We start from the raw sequence: 21986 nt of genomic DNA on the forward strand, positions 1-21986 counted from the left end.
GCCACCTTAAGGCTCAGTGTTTCTAATATTGCCATTTTTCCTTAATTCTTATACTATAAGTCTTATTTGATATTTTACCAAGAAACCCAAAATCTTTACTTGTTGATTCTCCCGCCCCCCCCCATTTTTCTGGTTCCAGCTGCCTCTTATATCAGCCATAACGTGATCTATAATAATATAAAGTATTGAGGTACCTTAAGAATTAAATACTAAGTACCAAAAGCCAAACAACACTAGTTACCTATATCTGGCAAAAGTATCTTGTCAGTTTTACAACTCTGAATGAAATGGCATTATTAAAAACAAATCCAAACCAATTAATTCATCCAAAGCCTACAAAACAGAATTTCATAAACACTGGTTAGGTCCTAGAAACCTCACTATATATATATTGTCATACACACACACACACACACACACACACACACACACACTTTAAACATTTGTATGCTATTTCTATGTATTTGTAAAAAAATTACATTTCCTTTTATTCATTTTGGGTAGTTAAGTGTCAATAAAAAACCCTTATGCTCTTTTAACAAATTTTACTAGAATGTCATAATTAAATTATTTAAATCAGATTGTCTCTTTGCCTGGATTATTTACAGACATCTCTCAGGAAAGGGGCCCATTTTTCCTCCATAAAGGCTTCAAAGAAACCAAGAATTCTTTTTCACTTTTTTTTCTAGCACTTTTACAACATTTTAACTGCTCAGTTCCCTTCAGACTTTGCAGAGTTCATGTTTAACTCTTTTTTTCTTACTTCCCCTTTTATAATTCTATCAATTCCCCCAGTTTTCACCAAGCTGCTTAAATTTCGTCTTGATCTCAGCCCACTAGCAGCTGAGTTTGGCTTATATAATGTGCAAGGATAGTCCAGGGGTTACCAGATGACCATCTTGGCATCATCCCCTGGTCCTTATCCTTTCCTCCCACATCATTCCTGAAAAGTTGCATGGTTCACAAATGTCCTGGACCTGTCTGGATCCCCGCAGATCCTGTTCGTGATGTCAATTGTTGTGTGGTTCAATTCAATGATTTCCAATGGAAACCAGGACATACCAGAGAGACTTAACCACTTCTTTATTTATTGCAAGCTTTTAATCAGTTAATACAATCTGTTATGTTTTGTAAGCAATTAATACAATGTTAAGCATGTATTCTGTAAGCCTCAAGAGCCATTATTACAAAACAAAGCAATGCAATAACTATAAATGCAATATAGAATGCAACACACACACACCATACATAATTCTTATTGCCAGCCAATTACTACAATGTTAAACTCAGCTCACTTTGGCTACATCTACACTACAGGCTTCTTGCGCAAGAAGCTTTTTGCGGAAGTAATCTTCTGCAAAAACTTCTTGTGCAAGAGAGCATCCAGACTGCAAAAGTACATTGGAAAAGTGATGCGCTTTTCACCAGAGAGCATCCAGACTGCACGGACGCTCTCTCACAAGAAAGCTCTGATTGCCATTAACAAATAGCCACCAAGGCATCTGCTTTTTTCAATAGGCTGTTTTTGCGAACCCCCCTCCCCCCGCCCACACACATATTTTTGCGCAATAACTCTTGCGCAAAAAGGAGTTATTCCTTGTGGAAAGAGGAATACCTATGCCACAAAAACCCGTCTGTTTTGTCGATTCACTGTAAATTTTCTTGTGCAAAAGCGCGTTTGAGGTGTGGACACTCCTTGAGTTTTTGCACAAAAACTTTGCAGTGTAGACATAGACGTACAGTCCACATATACCTTAACTTTACAATAAAGAGGATGCTTGCCTCTTTATTTTCACTGTCTTCAAGGTGTCTGTAATTGCTGATCCCATGATGAACAGGTGATTACTTCCTGCTCATTGCAACTAGATCTGTGGGTCTATCCTACTCCCTACCTCCAGACTATATTTTTGTAAAGCCTATTTTTATAAAAAAGTGAGACTTGGTTGTTCACACTCATAATTGCCACATTTTTCTTACCCATATTCCCTATTCTACAAACTATTACTGCTCTGGCTTTTTAACCTTATCTCATCTATTCATACCCTAACATATGAAGTTATCCCAAGTAGTTTACTAATTTTGTGGCAGGCATTTCTGAGAAATGCAAAGTGTGCCAGTTATTTTGCTCCTTATTCCTGTAAGCCATAGAAAAAATAATTCTGGAAAGTTTCAGCCATTCCAGTTATTTATGATCACACTTAGCAGTTTCAGCATTGACTCGTTATTTACGATCAAGCCTTATGCAAGGCTGAGGCCAAGAGGTTACATTTCCACATACATACTTTGCCTAGGCCCTGCCTGAATGTACATTTGCACCAGGCTTTAGCAGGGCCTCATTTTACAGAACTGTACTGTCAAGCCTTTGGTGAAAACTTCAGTCAAGGCCAGGATTTCCCCACAGTGTTATATGGGCCATCAAACAAACAAAACACATCAAATGTTTTTAAATAAACACATCTTCTCGATCATCTCTCATCTCTTGTGTTTAATCCCAAATGCCTGTAGATAAATGATACTATGCCAACAGATGAAAAATTTTGAATACCAGAGAATGAATGGAGACTGCTGCTAGGTTAAAAGTGCATGGCTGCCTTTATTCTGCTGACCTAATTATGTTTAACTAAATTTGGTTTTCCTATAAACTTGACATTGCTCATAGTTTCTTTTTGCATAAAAGCAGCTGTTCTAATTTTTTTTCATATATGTGGTTTTCTATGGGTTTACAAGGTAAGGCACTCACAAATTTCAGAAGGCTCCTCATCCTATGCATCAGTTCATCTGTGAGGGTTGATAAAAGTAAATTGCTTGGATTGGCTTGTTTTCTTATTGCATGAAAATCAGTAATATATAGTACTCACTATTTTTTCAAATGACCATCTTGAACATGGTTTATTTTTCTTTTTCATGATGTGGGACAATTGTTCTTTCTGCTCTATCAACAGAGCAACAGTTATTTGCAGTCTACATGTCACTGAGGGTCTAGTGCATGTCAAGTGGTTTTGAGGCTATCTTTAAACATGTGGACACCTATTTGAACGTACCATTCCATGTGGTGTAGAAATGCTGTGTTAGTTATTTAAAAACAATTCTAATAAGCCCTGCCATTCTTGAAATCTTTATTCAGACCATATTCTAAATGACCTTAATGTGGGGTTTTAACCTGGAAAAGAATTGGGTAAGGGTAGTAAACACAGGTTACCGTGTGTGCACTTGTCTCCGCCTAGTGGCTGGCTCCAGTGATGCCAGGAACCATTTACTTATTTACTACAGCTAAATTTTGCTTTTCATTCAGATGATAGAACCTGTGCTTTTGAAGTTCAATCCAAAACTCCCACTGATTTCAATGTGTCTTGGTCAGAACTTTCATGATGAAGATTCTTTGTGGCCTGCACAAAAATGCTATATGTGCCTATAAGAAGAATGTCCTTTTATGAGCCCATATGTTCATTATATATCAAAACAGGTTGTAAATACCTGTAATTGTTTCCCCCCTTCCCTTTAAAAAAATATTGTTGTATCTTTAAAAGTCTCAGAGGGGTAGCCGTGTTAGTCTGTGACTGAAAAACATTAAAAACAGAAAATAGTTCTGCAGCACCTTAGAGACTAACAAAAAATATAAATGGTATCATGTGCTTTTGGGGGCATCTAAAGAAGTGGGTTGTGCCCATGAAAGCTCATGATGCCATCTACAGTTTTGTTAGTCTCTAAGGTGCTGCAGAACTATTCGTTATTTTTTTAAGTTTTTGCTGTATCTTGTTCATTAACTTAACATTAACAATTTCAAGTTTTCTTCTATCATGTCTTTGGCAACAATGGTTGTACACGCTTGTTTAAAATCAATTGGTCAAAGTAAAATACTTGCGCCTAATTATTTCCCAAATTAAAAGTTCATTCTCTTCCTTTGACTTCCAGTGGAATATGTTATGGATCACTTTCAGGCCTGTATCCTAACTGTAGATTTTCAGATATGAGACAAAATTAGGAACTATAGTCCCTTTCAGGACTGTTCTTTTGGCTTTCCATTCTGATGACACCTACTCTTTTAGACCATATTGAATAATTCATCCTAATTAACTATTATATCTAGTTTTATAATATATGATATGCTCCTCAGACTCTGGTTCACCAATTAAATGGCCTCATCTAAGATTTAACTCATTGATTCAATTACTGGGGTTCAAGGCCATGAAAGTCTTAATTGTTTTCCCTTAATTCTTTTGAAAAGCTAATTCAGACAGACTCATTAACTGCAGATGGCTGCAAATTTGGATAATGCCTTTAATCAAAGAAGTTTTAGCCACCCTTGATTAAAAGATTTTTCACAGATGTCAATTTAACTTTTGAAGTTTATCCACTGAGCTTCAGTTAAAGAATGAGTTTAATTCTCCAACATTTAAACTTCCTTAAACCTTTTCAAACATGCCACAGCACTAGATTTCCTCCCTAAATTTATAAGGGATCTGAATGGTAATTGCTATAGAGTAACATTTATGTTAATTCATAATCATTATAATAATTACACAGTAAGGATACGTCTAGACTACAGGGTTTTGTCAACAGAAGTTTTGTTGACAGATACTGTCGACAAAGCTTCTGTCGACAAAGAGCGTCTAAACTACATTCAGTTCTGTCGACAAAGCAGTTTGCTTTGTCGACAGAACTGAATGTAGTTTAGACGTTCTTTGTCGACAGAAGCTTTGTCGACAGTATCTGTCAACAAAACTTCTGTTGACAAAACCCTGTAGTCTAGACATTTAGACGTTCTTTGTCGACAGAAGCTTTGTCGACAGTATCTGTCAACAAAACTTCTGTTGACAAAACCCTGTAGTCTAGACACAACCCTACATGCAATAACACCTTCTGTCGACAGAAGGCGTTATGCCTCGTAAAATGAGGTTTACCAGCGTCGACAAAACTGCTGAGTTCTGTCGACGTTATGTCGACAGAACTCAGCGGTAGTGTAGACGCAGGTATAGTTTTGTCGACAAAAGTCCACTTTTGTCGACAAAACTCTGTAGTCTAGACACACCTTAACTGAAAAAATCTATGAACAAACAATTACATAAATGAGGCAAATAAACAAACAAGCATACCGTGCACTTAACTAGGTATTTCAGCACATTAAAACATTGAGATACTGAATTACCCCATTAAACATCATCCTGGAAGTATTCTTTCATGAGTAGGAAACCAAAACAAGGGCATATGTTAAAATTTGACTTGACAGATCTCAGCACCACAACTAGGCTTATGATCACTTTTGTCAGTTTTCTTAAGTTTGGAAGTGGCGAGGTGTGGAGAAAATGTTCTTTATCCTCCATTCAGATGGCCTCTGTAGATTCTCCACCATCACATTTAGTGTATGCCCATGCAGAGAAGGTCTGCCCTTTCTTGAGATCTGTGATGAAGAATTAGTTTTATGTAGGCCAGGGCTCAGTGGGGGCTGTGCCAATTTATAACAGCTAAAGTTCTAGCAGTAAAGTGTTTAGAATGTGAGCAATTATGCATGATTGCAACAAAAAGGTAATACCAGTATAAATTAGTGTCTGTGTGTATCAGTCTAATCTATTTTATATATATACAGAATGTCATTTCATATGACAGCAGACTGTGAAGATCTTGAAAAGGATCATAGAGCTGGAAGAAACCTCAGGAGGTCATCAAGTCCAGCCCCCTGCCCAAGGCAGGATCTCACAAAACTGGCAGATGAAATTCAATGTTGATAAATGCAAAGTAATGCATATTGGAAAACATAATACCAACATAATCCCAACTATAATTCCAACCTATAAAATGATGGGGTCTAAATCAGCTGTTATCACTCAGCAGAGAGTTCTTGAGGTCATTGTGGATATTTCTCTGAAGAAATTCATTCAAAGTACATTAGCAGTTAAAAAAAAGCAAATGGAAAGTTGGGAATTGTTGAAAAAGGGATACATAATAAGAAAGAAAATATCAACAAGGATTAAAGGAAAAGAACAGGTGTCATGTAAGGAGAGATTGAAACTGACCTCTCCTTGTAGTGGTGGAGATGCTTGCATGTTCCAATGACCCCGAGAGTGAAGCTACCTGGAGTCATGTACTTCCTGAGGGTCACCAATGGCAGAATAGTCTGTTTTCTGTGGCTACGTCTACACTGGCATGTGCCTTTGTGCAAGAGATGTGATTTTGTGCAAAAGCATCTGTGCCAGTGTAGACGCTCTCTTGCACAAGGAAGCTCCGATGGCCATTGTAAACATCGGGTTTTCTTGCGCAATAAATTAACGTTGCCTGTTTACACTGGCCTCTTGCGCAAGAACAATTGTGCAAGAGGGCTTATCCCTGAGCAGGAGCGTCAGAGTATTTGTGCAAGAAGCACTGATTTCCTACATTAGAATGTCAGTGTTCTTGCGCAAGTACTCGTGGCCAGTGTAGACAGGTGGCAAGATTTTGCACAAAAGTGGCCGCTTTTGTGCAAAATCTTGCCAATGTAGACTCAGCCTGAATGTTTTGAAATGTTACCTGTGAAGTAGAGCTGGTTTACACTTTAGGGTAATTCTACAATTTGGGCTAAGAGTGGGATTTCTTCTGCTTGTATACAAATACTCACATTAATAGTCTTTGCACTAAAACAAATATAAATAGCAGGGCAGGCACAGTAGTATGGGAAGTGGTAGCAGAGGCTTCACTGAGCCATGCTGAGTAATATCCACTTGTTTTCAGGAGGATTTACACTCCTGCAAGTATGACCGCCCTGCTAATTATATTGGTGTTAGCTGAGTACACAAGAAAGAAAAATCACATCCTTAGCTCACAATACAAACATAGCTTCTATAACAACACCTGAACTACACAAAGTCTGCCTTAGCTGGGATTTCACTACTATTTCCTCTGGCTTACTTACTGCTGTATCTGAGCACCTCATCATTTTGAATGTATTTATCCTCACTGCACCTCCATGAAGTCCAGCAGTGTTGTCATTCTCAGGGTGTGTCCAGACTACACCTCTCTGTCGGCAGGAATTTCAATTTTGTAATGGTTCAGTGGTTAATGCTAGCATGTGACTTGGTAAAGCCAGTTTCAGTTTCCTGCCCAGACTATCAGCAAGAACTATATATGAGAGGGATAAATACCAGGGAGGGAGAGGAATTATTTAAGCTTAATACCAATGTGGACACAAGAACAAATGGATATAAGCTGGCTAGTAGGAAGTTTAGACTTGAGATTAGACGAAGGTTTCTAACCATTAGAGGAATGAGGTTCTGGAACGGCCTTCCAAAGGTAGTAGTGGGGGCAAAAGATCTATCTGGCTTCAAGATTAAACTAGATGGGTTTATGAAGGGGATGGTTTGATGAGATAACAGGATCTTGGTAACTAATTGACCATTCATTATCAGTGGTAAATAGGTCAATGAAGGGATGATAGGAGTTACTATAGAGAACTTTCTGGGTGTCTGGCTGGTGAGTCTTGCCCACATGCTCAGGGTTTAGCTGATCGCCATATTTGGGGTCGGGAAGGAATTTTCCACCAGGGTAGATTGGCAGAGGCCCTAGAGGTTTTTTGCCTTCCTCTGTAGCATGGGGTACAGATCACAGCTGGAGGATTCTCTGCATCTTGGGATCTTCAAATCATTTGAAGGCTTCAATATCTGAGATATAGGTGAGAGGATTATTCTAAGAGGGGGTGGGTAAGATTCTGTGGCCTGCACTGTGCAGGGGGTCAGACTAGATGATCAGAATGGTCCCGTCTGACCTTAAAGTCTATGAGTAAAGTCTAACTCAGACACACTAGACTCTATGCCTCAGTGCCCCATCAGAACAACGAGGCTATGTCTAAACTACACCCCACTGTCATCAGAGGGACGTAAATGAAGCACTCGAAAGTGCAAATGAAGCAGGGATTTAAATATCCTGCGCTTCATTTGCATAATCGCATCATGGTGCTGTTTCGAACAAACACCATTTTGAAACTGAAACCGCAGTTTAGACGCGTTTTTTTCAACAACGGAGTGATTTTTCGAAAGATCAAAAAATGAGTCTAAACTGAGGTTTCAGTTTCGAAATGGTGCTTGTTCAAAACAGCACCATAACACGATTATGCAAATGAAGCATGGGATATTTAAATCCCCGCTTCATTTGCACTTTCGAAGTGCTTCATTTGCATCCCGCTGCCGACAGAGGGGTATAGTTTAGATGTAGCCTCATCGTTCAAATGGGGGCACTGAGGCATAGAATCTAGTGTGTCTGAGATCTTGCTGACAGTCTGGGCAGGAAACTGAAACTGGCTTTACCAAGTCACATGCTAGCATTAACCACTGAACCATTACAAAATTGGAATTCGGGCCACATTTATTGGTAAAGGCTCCACAGCGTCAGTAGAAACAACCTAACCTTTTTTTTTAAACTCTTCAGGTTCATATGAACCAACAGTCTCAAAGTACGTCACCTTGAGAACTAAAACCAAAATAAATCTATTGGATACAGCTCCCACATGGCTTGAAATTGCTGGGTTTTCCATAGCTCTAAATAGTTCTTGATGGGTCCAGAAACAGTACACCCAAGTAGGTGGCATTTTGACAAAGCTGTTCAGAATTAAATCGTGCTGTAGTGAGTATATCGTGGACCAGATGCTATGCCTTCAGTGAATTATTAATTGCTTTCTTCATTTCCTTTAGATCAATATCAGCATCTTGTTCTTTCCTTTCTTGTCATTGAGATTTCTCAAGAACATTGTGTGCTGTACATAAATAGAAATGTAATGCTCTGTAAAGCAGCCATTAGAGTTCAGCTTTCTAAGGGTGTGTCTACACTACACCATTTTAATGGTCGTTATTCCAGAAAAACAAGCATCCACGCTGCCATGGAGGGCTTTTTTTTGATAGTGGTAAACCTTATTTCATGAGGAAGAAGACTTTTCCCGAAACAGTTTTTTCGGAAAAGGGTGTGTGTGGATGCGGAATATTGAGTTATTTCGAAAAAAGAGACCTCCAGGAAATAACACAGGTTCCCTGCTGGTCACTCCATCCACACTTATCACAACTCTACAGTTCTTGTTCCTCAGCAGCTCTTAAAGCTGCAGACACAGGGTACAGGGCTTGTGACAGGAAGGAAACCTTGGGAGCTTCCAGCCTCAGCACAGCTGCCAGTTCCTGACGTCTGGGCACTATATCCAAGCCACAAGATCCCCAAGAACCCCCTGCTCATCCTAAGGAGCCTGCCAGGGGACACAAGAGGTGTGCGCCATTCTTGTCTGGGGCGGAGATCCTGGCACTCCTGGAGGCGTGGGGCAACCAGGAGAACCACCAGATCTCCACTGCAGATGCAGAAATGAAGACATATATGACTGGATAGCCAACAGCCTGGCTACAAAGGGCCATACCAGGAGCCTGAAGTGGGTCCAAAGAAAGGTAAAGGAGCTGTGGTAGGCCTATGCCAGCACAAGGAAGCGCACCTCATGTTCTGGGGCAGGACCACACTCCTGCCCCTACTATGATGAATTGCACCGCATCTTGGGGGGTGATGCAGCCCCTTACCCACCCCTGATAATGGACTTGGGGATGGAGATGCCTCTTGTTGCCTGTTTGGGGGTCCCAGGCCATGTGGAAGAGGAGAGCAAAGCGGATGAGGAAGAGGATGCAGTCAGGACTGTCACTGTCTTCACTTTGGAGCCAGTGCCCTATAGCCTGGATGTGTCCCAGGCATCCTCTGAGGCTGGGGAGGGATCATCAACTGAGTGCTTTTAGTTTTTCACACACTGGGGGGGGAGGAGGCGGCACAGAGGGGCTGCGGTACAATCGTTGCTCAGCCTTCTCAGCTTGACCATCATGCTGAAGTCTGTGCACATGGATGCACATGCAATGCCAATCTGCACCATGCAACCCCAGGAGGCAGCCCTGGAGCATCCCTGGGCTCCTGCTCACAGGGCTCTGGGGAGGCCATCCACACTCCTGACCCCCAGGGCAAGACACCCTCCCACTACGAGCCACTGCTGGAAGGAAGCTGGGGACAAGGGCACAAACACACATGGACACAGACTCTGGAGTGCAGCACATGGCACAGGGGCATGCCTGCATGCTCGAGGCAGCACCCGCTCCTGGGGACAACGCTGCCAGGTGCAGGTGTGTGTGATACCTATGGAAGTACAGGCTACTTGAGGCCTCTCTCCTGGCCAATGGAACTCAGTGTGGCCAGCCATTTTCCTTGCCTGTTTGTCTGTGGGACGTGGCGGGGGGTGGGAAGCATGGTCCCCTGGGGACCTCTGGACCCCTGAAAGGCAGGGCCCACTGTCCTTGCTCCTGGGACCTTACTGTCCTCTGACCTGGAAACTGTTGCTCTCAACTCACTGATGAGGACAAGGCTTCAGGGAAAGTGTCTCCAAGTATGACTGACCATCTCTCTTTATTCTCCCCAGCAGGACCATCCATGACTTTGAGGTGATTGACAGCAGTAGAGCCAGTTGCCCAACCCTGGGGAAGCTGCAGGCATTGGAGGGTGCAGGACCTGATGAGGAAGCATGTCTCCATCCTGTGGGATATGAAGCAGACTCTGGCTGAGAAGGTCCAGGACGATGCACAGTGGCGAGCCTAGATGTGGACTGAGCTGCCGCAGAGGGATGCAATATGTGTGTGACCATCCAGGGGATTGCGACCTACCCAGCAGCAGTCCCAAGTCCCTGCTCCAGTCTCTGTTCCAGTCATTGTTCCAGTCCCTGCTCCCCATCCCATACCTGACCCCACTCACCCTCCTATGACTTACCCTGCTCCCAGCCCCCCCTCCTGCATATCCCTCTATCCTCCCAGGATCCCCTTATCCCTGAGGTTGCCGAGGTCCCCAGACACGAGGCAGAAGAAGCACTCAAGACATGTGCCACTCTCAGTCCCAGCTTTGAGCCTCTCCTCCTCCATCCAAGTTTCTCAGCCTCCCTCTCCCATCTGTAAGGGGACTGTTACCCCTTACTAAAACTCTGTGGGAGTTTTTTGGTTTACCAGCTTCAGAAGGGGAAGGGTTCATGAGACTGACAGACCCCAGAGACAATGGAAAGCAGTCAACACTCCAGCTCAGCCTGACTGACAGGTTGTAAGTGGGGATTGTTCTGGCTCTCTCTCTGAGCAAACAGGGAGCTGAAAGAGCAGAGCGAGCTGTGTGCAGGAGAAGTCCTGCAAAGACAGAGATCTGGAAGAGGAGTACAAGAAGAAGTCCTGCAGCGACAGAACCAGACACAGACAGGCCAAGCAGTGCAGACCCTGTGTTGAGCAGCAGACTGGCAGTGCTCAGAAAGCCAAAAGGAACAGAGAAGCCACACAAGGAGCTGGAATTGGCCAAGCTGCACAGCCTGCAGCTGGATGTGGTGAGCTACTGGGACCTGCAAAGTGTGGGGAAAGGCTCTGGACTGGGAGAGGGGTCTGGCCACTTAGAGCTTGAGGCTGTGTGGTCACTGCCAGTGCAAGCGTGTCCAGCCTGCAGCCCCTTGCAGCACTTCCAGGGCTTCTAAGGAAGAGACTGTGAACTGTCCTTACACTCTGCAGACTGTTGTGTTGATGTCCCTGTGCTACAGAGCAGGGCTGTGTGTTCTCATTTAACCATTCTCATTGTTTCTTATTCTATTCTCTTTAATCAGTTAATGTTTAATAAATTGTATTTGCTTTGAACCTTATGAAGTGATCACTGGGCCAAGAAGGCCTGCAGTGTAAAGAGAGCACCTCGGAGTGGGGACACCCTAACTCCTGCCCCTAGTGACTACAAGGTCGGGGATTAAGCCCCAGGAAACCTGGGCCCAGCCTTGTTGGGGTTTCGAGGGCTCTGCTACTCAGGAGAGTGAAGGGGGAGCACTCAGGATCAGGGAGCCGTGGGGTAAAGGAAGTGGGAGCAGGGACTCAGATCCTTTCGCTGGTTCATTTCACCGGGGTGGTATAGAAGCCAGGAAAGTTCCCCACAAGAGCGGGATCATTCCCCCGCTTACACATCAAAGGTTCTCAGCCCCCTAGTCCAGTCCCCAATTCCAGGTTCTCTATCCCCCCACTTCAGTTACTTCTATCCCAAATAAACAACTAAACAGTTATTTTTTCAAAACAAAACATGGTATTTTTTCTGGAAGATCTCTTCCAAAAAAGCTTATTCCGAAAGAAGTGTGCAGTGTAGATGTACCCTAAGAAGCATATTATTCTGATGTATTAAATGTCAGTTCTGTAATTTGGGAACATGTGAGTAAGGAATCATAAATGCACCAAAAGTAGGTTCATCTGAGCCATTGATTAACTCTGCACCACTATCAGGAATCTTTTTCTTTTCATTTTTTCTGTTCTTTTCTTTTATTTATCAGCTTTACTATTATGAACGGACAGTGCACCTGGTACTGTAAAAGATGTGAAGAGAAGATCCTGGCTCTTAAATGCTTAAATTAACTACACAAATAAGACTCTAAACTCACTGGATTTTTAAAGAAGTTGGTAAGAGACGGTGTTTGTGCTGAGGTGAAAAAATAATGGCAGGTTTTCTGGAAAATGTGAATGAAATAAACCAGAAATAAATAGTTCTACTCATCCCAGAACTATTTGAGCATAAATCTCTTTTGTCTTCCCTTAAGTGGGCTTCCTGCAAAGTGTAAGAGCTATCTTGGAAGCTGTGCTTTTAAGGCAATATGGAAATAAGCTAACATGTGCATGCATGTGTGTAATTATTAATATTTGCAATGTTTCCTGCCTCACCCACATTGCAATGAATAATAAGAACAAAAATTGTCTGAGATGTAATAAGTGATAGAGTTTAGAATCTCTGGTAACATTTAATATGGTCATTTAAAATTCCCTATTATGTCTATCTCAGTTGTAGACCTTGTGTTGCCCCTTGTCAAAAGGCCGATTTTTCAACAAAGATTGTACATATGGCCAATATCAGCAATGTTATATTTGACACCTTTTCAAATAATAATTAATAAATAATAATAATAATAATAATAATAATTTAAAATTAAAACTTAAAATGAAAAACAAAACAAAAAAGAGGAAAAGATTCCAGTGGTGATAGACACTGTAACTTACAGTTAATCAGTGGCTCAAAGGATCCACCTTTGGCCCATTTCAGATACCATGCTAACATGCTTTCATTTTCATTAAGTAAAAATTGAACTTTGGTGCAAATAACATCAGGCACAAGACACTAGATAGTATAAAAATGTTTTGGAAGTGTCACTTTTACTTAGATACCATGAATTTTAAATTTTCAGATGGCAATGAAATTTTTGATTTTCAGGAATTAGTGTGCTATCTCCATAAAGTTGACTAAGGGCAGAGGAATTCTGAGTGATAAATTATTCACTGGCATTTAAAACTGGTCAGGAAATAATAATTTCCTTATGAACATTTTCAATTAAAATTAAACTTTGTTAAAGTTTAAAAAAAAAAATTCAGTTAACTTTTGTGTTGTATATCATAGCCTATAGTGGTTAGATTTCCTTTATATGAAAATCTAAAATTTTAAAGAGAAAATTTTTGCACACCCCCCTAAAATTTAAACCATATTTTTGACCAGCTCTACTGCTACTTCAGTTCTTTCCACCCCCTTCAGACCAAGTAAGGAGGATGAGTTTAGCAATTGAACAAGAGAAGAAACAAATCATACAGACATAGCAAATAAGAAAACTAACAGCCTTTCATCATCTTAAGACTAACGAAAGATATAGATGGTATCATGAGCTTTTGTGGACACAACCCACTTCTACGTGTGTTGTTAGTCTTTAAGGCGCTACAAGACTATCCATTGTTTTTTAAGTTTTTCTGTACAGGCTAACTTGGCTACCCTTGTGAAGCTTTTGATTGAAATTACGGATGCTCATGTAAGTGGTGAGAGATAACATAGTCCAGCACCAAACTTGGGCCAGAGCCAGGAAGACATACAAGTCTGTATGTGAGAAGGAAGAAAGAGGATTCTGGACTCAGACCTCACAATCACTAAGCATTGAGGAATGTTGAGAGTTCTAAGATATGCCAGTGAGTACTGATACCAAATCTGTGGCATGTCATCAGGAATTGTCCACAGGCTCTGGTAGCTAATGACTGTTTTTTATGTCAGTATAGTAAGCTGTATGCTTTCTAAACAACGGTTGTGCATATGGCCAATATCAGCAATGTAATCAAATGTTTGCTTTATCATTTTCACCCACATAGTCTCCCTTGACATTGAATTTACTGTTTTGAAGGTTAATGATACACAAAATCCTTGTAGGTTGCTGTATGGAATGTACATGTCTGCATTTAATTAATTCCCCAGCAAGCATTGTCATACTGTTCAGATATTCCAAGCAGCATGTTCAAGCTGTAGTGTATTTACACATGCCCAGAAGCCCGACTGCCTTCCCTAATTGAAGAAAGCATAACAGAGATAGTTTGCCAATGTGTCTGTGTTATCCAAAGCAGAGGTGAATGCAAGGAAAGTGATGTCAGTCTAATTCAAAAAGAGAAATATTTCCTAAATTCTGTCATTATACCTCCAAAATATTGAAAGGAAGAAAATAATCGATCTTCAGGAGCTCTCTGTACCTTAATACAAACTGGATTTCTGATTTTTTTCTTGCATTTCTTTTAGGATTACCACCATTAAATTACTTATTAAAACTAACATGCATGTACTACAAAGTAGGCCTGTCAATTAGCTTGTAGGATGTTTGAGTCAAAGGCATGACTATCTGCCCAGGAATCTCTCCCCCTATCGCCTCTCCTTTTCACAAATTGCTTCACTAGTGGACAAAAAGCATCCAAGGATAATTGTGTTGAATGAGCATCCAAAAATTCAGATGCTCATCTGAAAATACTGCAGAATGCAAAACTGTGATGCTTGTTTGTTTAGAAAGAATTTGCTGGTTTAGAAGAGTTATTGGTCCTGGTGAAATAAAATCTTGAAAAACAGCTTGAAAAAATGGTACAGAGATACAAGAAAAGTGAAATTTTATTAATGACCTGGATGAGGGGATGGATTGCATCCTCAGCAAGTTTGTGGATGACACTAAGTTAGGGGGAGAGGTAGATATGTTAGAAGGCAGGGAGTGACCTAGGTAAAGAGTGACCTAGACAAATTGGAGGATAGGACCAGAAGAAATCTGATGAGGTTCAACAAAGACAAGTGCAGAGTCCTGCACTTGGGACAGAAGCATCCCAAGCATTGTTACAGGCTGGGGATGGACTGGCTAAGCAGCAATTTGGCAGAAAAGGACCTGGAAATTAAAGTGGATGAGAAGCTGGATATGAGTCAACAGTGTGCCCTGGTAACCAAGAAGGCTAATGACATATTAGAATGCATTAGGAGGAGCATTTCCAGCAGATCTAGAGAAGTGGGACCTCTTGGGCAGTTAAAGCCTCTAGAACTGAGTGGGGCAGTGTCAGCCGACGGTCAGGGCAGTGAGTCCCTTATGACCGGCTGAAGTTCTTTTAAATTGTGCTTGGTTCTGTTACAGCAACTGAAGGAGTCAGGTTAAAGCTTAAACAGTTACTATTTTATTGTTACAGGGTAAACTTAGTTGTTAAATGCTACTGCTGTGTTACAGATAACACAGCCACTACAAAGGACAGGACAGAAATTACACTAATAAGTCACTTACAGGTACCATGAAACCTTTTGGTTCTCTGAGCTCTTATTAAATGCATGCAAAATACACATAGCAGGTATATATTCTCACCCCTGCGTTCCAGACTTGGCGTGGCCAGCGTCTTTCTCTCAATCCCTCGGGAAGAAGTAGGGCGAGGTTGGGCGTCCCACAGGCCTCGGGAGACAATCAATACCTGCCAGCAGGTATAGATGATTGGAGCTCAAATAGGGTGGGCTGCTGAACCTCTTTTATACCCCTTGGGTCATGTAGGCTTCTTCCTGGGCTCAAGTGGCCAATAAGGAAAAATGGCTTTGAATGCCAAGTTTCCCACGAAGGGTGCAAAGCATAATTCACACCTGGGAAAATGCAGACAATGGGCACCTCTGGTATGTGATGGGCGAAGATTCCTCTCTGGGACAGTGCAGGCGTGTCAATTACTGGTACTAGCCATCAGGGCGACGGGAGGCCCCGGGTCGTCAGCTAGCCCATTTACTGTCTGGTAGGGCATCAAAGGCTGACTGCCTTTCTCTTGCTCTCTGGGGGGGGGGGGGAAACAAGATGGGGCTCGTGGAAAAACAAGATGGGGTTTTTGTGTCTGGCTACATTCCACCCCCTTGACACGCCTCACTATGTTCCAGAACACAAGATGGCGGTGATGCCAGCACCCTTTGCCCTCCTTGGAGGAAGCTAAAATCGCCCTATCAGCAGGGTCTGATCAGATAATTTGGATCAAGGGATTGATTAGGATCGCTTCCCAATGCCATATACCAGATTTGTGCAGAGGAGGTAGCAGTGTACACAAAATGCCTAACAATACATAGAAGCATGCAGTAAGCAATTACAACAAGTAAAATGGTTAATATAGTATTTACAATAGAGTGAAGGAATGGAGTTAACGAAAGTCCTAGGTGTTGGGCTAGACAATCTAGCCATGAGGCTTTACATTTTTAGTTACAGCATGTTTTATCCCATACCGTTTGTTGCCACTTCCCTTGCCTCTCCCCTTGACCTCCCCCCAGAGTTATTTAGAGGATTGCGATAGTCGCTGTCATCGAACCATACCGGTCCCCATCGGAAGATGTCACTTTGTTTCACCAGTCATTTGGGCTGAGAGGGACAAACTCGATTCCCAGTCCAGTAGAGGAGTCAAGTAAGGTGTTCTGGTACAGCAGTAGCAGTTGGGATGAGGAAGAAGACCATGGCGAGTTGGAGTACCATGTCTCATTTCAATAGTCTGTAACTAACAACAGTGGTTGCAATCACAACAGCAAGCGGTATATATATACAAAAAGTTCATGGTGGTTTCCCGGATTCGCACCAGCACTGGGAGGGATCCATCCCACTAGAGCACTGTTCAGGGCTATTGCCTCAGTTTCCTGTAAGAAAACATAAGGTTTGCCGGTCTTGGATACAATCCAAGCCTCAGTAATAGTTATTGGTGTTAGCCCAGCATCTGCAGTTGTTCAGACTCCTTTTCCCTTATAGGAGTGCAGTACATGGGTTTGTGTTCCCAAACTGGGGTGTTGGGACAAGGGCTATTAAGTGGTTTAGTCCCATGATTGTAGACAACCCTGTTGTCCATCGGGTTGGGTAAGCAAAACCAATTCCTGAAACAATTTTTACTCCAGTTAAAACATACTTCCACCCTTGCTTACTGGTGGGTAGTGTACCAATATAATTTACTTGCCAGGTTGCCCATAGTATTTTTCCATCTCTTAGCCAGGCAAATCATTGCCTTTCTGTTAGATGTTTTCTGAGTTCAGCACATAGGGTGCAAGCTTGTACCAGATCTTTGGCTTGTTTGTGGGTGATAGGCCACCCCCTGGCATGTGCCTGCCACACCAGCTTATTGCTCTCTGTGTGTCCCAAGGTTTTATGTAGCCAAATGTACAGGCGTTCCCAATCCACCTGGGCAGCAAAAATTTGTACTGCTGCATCTGCTAGGTTATTTAACTGTGCAGCTAGAGTATTATTTCTTTTGGACACATGACTTATGCTTAAGGTATGTTGGGTTGCATGCTGGTATATCCATTTCCAATATTCCAATCTCCAAACAGGCTTTTCTATTTCCCAGTTATTATTCTTCCAATTAGTTATCCACTGGGTGGCTCCAGCCCATACAGAATAGGAGTTAGTGTAGATGGTACTGGCCCCTGCCTCACAAGCTAATTGATTGCTGCCAGCTCTGCAAGCTGAGCTGTTCCTTCTATGTTTGTGGACAGGGGTGCAGTGGATGTGTCTGCTGAAACAGCAACAGCCTTCCCTGTCCACTTTCCTTTGAAATAACCAGGCAGCCTGTATTTACATATAATGTTGAATTTAAAAGCAAGCCAAAAGTGTTATCAACTCAGCCTTGAAAGAGACAGTTAAGTTTCAAAGCTTGAATTTCTAAACTAATAATTTGGTTTCTAGAAAGTTAAATGTCCTTAAGAGTTGAATGCCCAACAGAAGCACTAACCAATTTGTGCCTTGTTTGTTTGCAATTTTAAGCAAGAGGACATTATCCAAAACAAAATAAAACTAGTTAATTTGAAATCCACAAAATAGAGTTACAATATATAGAGCTCATTCCTTTATGCAGTTAACCAATTAAGTTTCAGTAGAATCCTTAATTTTCCTTTGCAGATTTAACAAAAGTGTCCATAGACAAAATGTTTACATTTGATTGTTTCTTTGCATAGATGGTTTGCACATTAAGAGGCTGCAAAGAAACAAGGTGTTATTTTTAAAACAAGATTTCTCTTCACATATTACTACCATTGCTTAATTCTTTCCACATTCCCACGGAGTCCACCTTTTATCTTCACATTCCCTCAAATCACTTGCTTTGTCCTTTCAAAGAAAATGTTTCTTATTCCTAGTAACTTTCCAATGTCTGCTCTACTTTCCTTATTCCTGCTAAATGACTTTTTACAATGACACATGTTTGTTTACTATTAATTTGGTAAGGAGGGTGAGATTGTTTACTAAGCCTCATACCTCCTGGTTCTTTTCTTAAACATATTCCTGAGGGAAGAAAAACAAAAAATAAATAAATCTGAGAGTTGCTTTAACTCTCAGCACCCATCCTTAAGGGAATTTAGCTCTGTCTGGGTACTGAGGGACATGCATTTCTACCTCTCCACTTTTGCAGCAGAGGCTTTTATATTTTTGCAGTTTCATATCTGTATTCTTATATTCAGACAATTTTGAAGAACACCTCATTACAGGGTTTCCATAGAAGTTAAGCTGCAGCTGTTTCCCTCTCCTTTGAAGTTGAGGGTTTACATATCCACAAATAGTTAGTCAATTTGTCTTCTAGGTCTGAAATTGTATGGACAGCAATTAACACTTGATCAGACCAAGGGCTATGCCCGAACCTTTGCAAGATTTTGTTCAAAAGGGGTAACATCTTTTACAAATGCCAATTTCTCAGTCTTTTCTCTGCCTTCTTAAAAGACTGCTTACATTTAAACTTTTCTAGTATACCCAACCTCCTATTGGGACTAAAACAGCAATACCAATACCTCCTTTTTTTTCTTTCTGGAGGGTTACAATTTGAACTTTCTGATATTAGGTAGTTTGCTAATCAAACTTAGCTATTACCTGCAAAACTTCTTTGTGCTGCCAGCTAGGGTATTTACACCACAAAGGAAATCACAACCTGGTGTGGCTCCTGGAGCTTTCACAGCATTTTAGTCTGTTTGCAGTTTTAACTTATTCTATAGTTTACAGGAAAATGTGCAATCTTTGTTTACAACACTACTTAGCCACATTAAACTTTGCATATAGTGTAACTCTTTCTTTATGCTTACAGTTTTCCTGTACCTTCATTAAACAACTTGGACTAAAATGGTCTTACCAAACCAATCTGTTTTAAACCTACAAACAAACAAGATTACTGGACCTTGAAAACTTCATATTATTTACACTATATATATATATATATATTTACACACAGATACACATACATTCTTTCTGAACCTTTCTTACACTATTTCTACATAGCTATACAACAATTACATTCCCTTTTTATTCATTGGGGTAGTTCAGTTCCAATAGAACCCCCTCCCTTTAGAGTTCTTTTAGCAGTCTCTCTAATCAAATGTTCAGATTTGAGTCAAATTTGCCTGGATTATTTACAGACATTCCTTTGGAAAAAGGGCCCATTTTTCCTTCAGAATGACTGTAAAGAAACCACAGTTTTCTATCTACACCATTTTAGCATTTGCACAACTGCTCAATTCTCTCCATTCTCTGCAGAGTTTAAATTCTCTGTGTTTCTCTTTTCTTAAAACACTTTCTTATCTCTAAAATAAAACTGGCCTTTTTTCAGATATTACTCTTGTAAGTATGTTTTAAGGGTTTAGATTTCCAGTACTTACTGCCTTTTTCTCAGTTCTACAACAAGGCTTTCAATCTTATCAGTTACCTGCCTGCTTGTCTGGGCCTGATCCTGTTTTCCTTTCTGCCTGCTTGCCTGGGCCTGATCCTGTTTTCCTAGCAAAATGGAAAGTGGCTCCTTTCCACAGACTCAGGCTTTGTCCCATTCTTTAGCTTGCAGGCAGTTCTATACTTACAGAACTGCACCCACAACTCCTCAGAATTTCCCCAATCCTCTTCTAACATTTCTCTATCCCATTTTGGGTTGCCCCAACCTTCCTGGGCAAACCCTTTCTCTATACCACTAAAATCCATGTCTATCATGACAGGCTTCATGTTGCTGTATGTGAACCAGTAGCACAATCCTGCCGACTACGCCAATTCTGTCAGCCGACGGTCAGGGCAGTGAGTCCCTTATGACCGGCTGAAGTTCTTTTAAATTGTGCTTGGTTCTGTTACAGCAACTGAAGGAGTCAGGTTAAAGCTTAAACAGTTACTATTTTATTGTTACAGGGTAAACTTAGTTGTTAAATGCTACTGCTGTGTTACAGATAACACAGCCACTACAAAGGACAGGACAGAAATTACACTAATAAGTCACTTACAGGTACCATGAAACCTTTTGGTTCTCTGAGCTCTTATTAAATGCATGCAAAATACACATAGCAGGTATATATTCTCACCCCTGCGTTCCAGACTTGGCGTGGCCAGCGTCTTTCTCTCAATCCCTCGGGAAGAAGTAGGGCGAGGTTGGGCGTCCCACAGGCCTCGGGAGACAATCAATACCTGCCAGCAGGTATAGATGATTGGAGCTCAAATAGGGTGGGCTGCTGAACCTCTTTTATACCCCTTGGGTCATGTAGGCTTCTTCCTGGGCTCAAGTGGCCAATAAGGAAAAATGGCTTTGAATGCCAAGTTTCCCACGAAGGGTGCAAAGCATAATTCACACCTGGGAAAATGCAGACAATGGGCACCTCTGGTATGTGATGGGCGAAGATTCCTCTCTGGGACAGTGCAGGCGTGTCAATTACTGGTACTAGCCATCAGGGCGACGGGAGGCCCCGGGTCGTCAGCTAGCCCATTTACTGTCTGGTAGGGCATCAAAGGCTGACTGCCTTTCTCTTGCTCTCTGGGGAGGGGGGGGGGGAAACAAGATGGGGCTCGTGGAAAAACAAGATGGGGTTTTTGTGTCTGGCTACAGGCAGGTGCCATTCCCAGACCCATCCCTGAGCCCCCCCCCATTTGCCTCCTCCCCAATTCTCCATTCCAAGTTCTTTCCCCAGTCCCTCCCCTGTTTTATATCCCCCAAATAAAGTGACTTGTTTATTCAAAAAAGGCTTTTTTATTTGGTCTACTGGGGAGGGGAGAAGATGGGAAGTGAAGGCATGGGAAGGGAGGGATGGGGAAGGAAAGGCACACGGAGGGAATGCAGAGGCCCCTTGTGGAGAGGCTGGGGGGCGGGGAGGAAGTCCCACAGCTGGCCTTGGCTGGAACTCTCCCTTAAAGCCTCTTGGATGAGCACAACCCCTTGATGTGCTTTCCATATGGCACTGGTATCCAGCTGCTCATAAGCCCTGGCCAGCCATTCAACTTCTGCCCTCCATCCTGTCAGGAAGGTTTCCTCATTGGTCTCACAGAGATTGTGGGGCACACAGCAGGCCACCACCATGAAGTGGATGATGTACTCGCTGAGGTCCAGGCAGGTGAGGAGACTCCTGAACCTCACCTTCAAGCAGCCAAATGCACACTCCACCGCCATGTGGCACCTGCTCAGCCTGGCTTTGAAGTTCTCCTTGGTGTTATACTTAAAGAACTGCACCAAATCTTTTTCAGGAGGAGAAGGCAAAATGCCACATTTACTGGTAATATTTATCAATATTGTATTATATGTATATAATTTACCATACTGGTGTACTCATACACACAACACACTCTGTCTTGTTGTTCCTTAGTTACCAACTTTTTGCTCCTCTTAACAAGTTCTGTTGGTTTGGACCAATGCTCTGATGTTGACGAGACCCAGGGTCCCATGCAAGACACACCACAATTATAGGAGCTTCCCTCTCAT

This window comes from Pelodiscus sinensis, chromosome 16 (genome assembly GCF_049634645.1).
Source record: "Pelodiscus sinensis isolate JC-2024 chromosome 16, ASM4963464v1, whole genome shotgun sequence".
Classification (NCBI taxonomy): domain Eukaryota; kingdom Metazoa; phylum Chordata; order Testudines; family Trionychidae; genus Pelodiscus; species Pelodiscus sinensis.